The sequence below is a fragment of the Galeopterus variegatus genome, unplaced genomic scaffold (assembly GCF_000696425.1).
Source record: "Galeopterus variegatus unplaced genomic scaffold, G_variegatus-3.0.2 Scaffold7820, whole genome shotgun sequence".
Classification (NCBI taxonomy): domain Eukaryota; kingdom Metazoa; phylum Chordata; class Mammalia; order Dermoptera; family Cynocephalidae; genus Galeopterus; species Galeopterus variegatus.
In genome coordinates this window covers 108295-110263 of record NW_007733931.1, presented here as the reverse complement: position 1 = coordinate 110263, position 1969 = coordinate 108295, and the positions used below count along the sequence as shown (strand labels likewise).

General features: G+C 35.8%; 1 pseudogene; it reads left to right on the top strand.

The window, feature by feature from the left end:
- The window catches only part of LOC103607902, a 5513-nt pseudogene that overhangs the window by 1948 nt on the left and 1596 nt on the right, over positions 1-1969 (top strand).

Genomic DNA, 1969 nt, shown 5'->3' with positions numbered 1-1969 from the left:
GGGGGGGGGGGGAATTAGCAAGCCTTGTTTGTTCAGATTGTTTTTGTCATCCTTTGTGACATTTATTCCTACTGGATATAGGGCAGGACACCTGTCACATGACGGTCTTCAGCAGAGAGGGAGGAAGAAAATCAGGGTGACCTGCCTAGGTTTTCTAAGTTTCCTTGATCTTAACAAGGTGCCATATTTGGGGGTATGATGTGCTGAGCTGTGACATTGATAACCAATCTGGATTATGGACAGAACTTGAAAAAGATTGAGAATAATTTCTCAAAGACTTTCCATGAAGGACTTAATATGTCAAAATCACATTATGGAGCAGAGATAAAAAATAGCCAAGAATAAAACCAAAAAGTCTGAAGTTTGAAAATATTTATTTTATAACTGTAGTGGAGAAAAGATCTTTAATATGTCTCCTCAAATGCAATTTAAGATACTATGTTCAGCACTTTTCACATATGACATAATTATAAGTGTTCTGGCTACTAGAATATCTCATTTAAATAAAAACAAAGTTTATCTCTAAAGAAAACATTAGAATAAAGGTTCCATATCCTAAATGAAAACTAGTAAAATACAATATTTCAATTTATTTAATATCTTTATAATTTGTTTTCTGAAAATTACTGATAGAAAAATAAATGTAGGTTTTCTTATTAAAAAATAAACAGATGAGGAACTTAAATAAAAATAAATTACAGTTGAGTGAAGAGTCTTGTATATTAAACTATAACAATGCATTCTAAGAATATGAACTCTGGAAAAAAAATATTCGTGATTAGAAACTCAGCCATAATACATGGATCAGATTTTTAATCAGTAATTGATCATTAAGTACGAGTAAATAATGTTGTCTCTTTCTAAATGGTAAACTCTTTTAGGGTAGAAAGTTCACAGAACTATTTAAGCTTGTAAGTGATTAATAAATACATATGAATTTATTTTNTGGTACTTTTGTAATTTGCAATTTAAAATAGGGCGTATTGAAGTTATTTTGCAAGGAACAGTAGAGTCTATTGTTTTTGCAAAGGACTGGATCTTCTGGAGAATGGTTTATCGAGAATGGAAGACAACAGGGTAGTTCACTAATAGTTTGGAATCAAGTTTTCTTACCTTGGGGCTCAGCGATACAATGAAGTGTAGCCTCATTGAGACATTGAGGAGATAGGATTTAGCTGTGTTTCAGCTATATATTTACAAGTTGGATTCACAAGGCCTTTAGTATTTAAAATATCAAAAATCCTATTGATGTGTCCTTAAATAGAACACATAGCAATAAATGGTTTACAGGGCCACAGCTGTATTCCCATGTACATTTTGTACTCTTTGTCATAGAGAGTGCTGAAATAGATCTACTGCAAAATTTAGAATTATGATCTCGGGCCGGCCCAGTGGCGCACTGCACTAGTGCGCCGCTTGGGAAGCGCCGTTGCGCTCCTGCTGAGGGTTCGGATCCCACATACGGACTGGTTCCCACTCACTGGCTGAGCGGGACGCGGGGGCAGCACCGAGGGTTGCGATCCCGTTGCCGGTCCCAGTCCGGTGCGGGGGCAACACTGAGGGTTGCGATCCATTGCCGGACACAGAAAAAGACAAAAAAAAAAAAATAGAATTATGATCTCATTAAACTTATGCAATATTGTTGTTATTAAAGATAATGAAAATGATATAGTGGAGAAAATGTAGTATCTTTTCCTCACCTGCCACAAGGTTCATGGCTGAGAACCCTGAAACAAAAGACAGATTAACAAGAGAAAAATGTGACAAATTTATCTAATATCAGCTTTATGTGACACAGGAGCATTCAGACATGAAGATTCAAAGACCCAGAGAAAACTGTATTTTTATGTACAGTTTGCAGCATATGATTGGTGGAGAAAAGGGCCTGATCTAACGGTAATAAACTGGGGGGGGGGGGATTAGCAAGCCTTGTTTGTTCAGATTGGTTTTTTTTTTTTTTTTTTTTTTT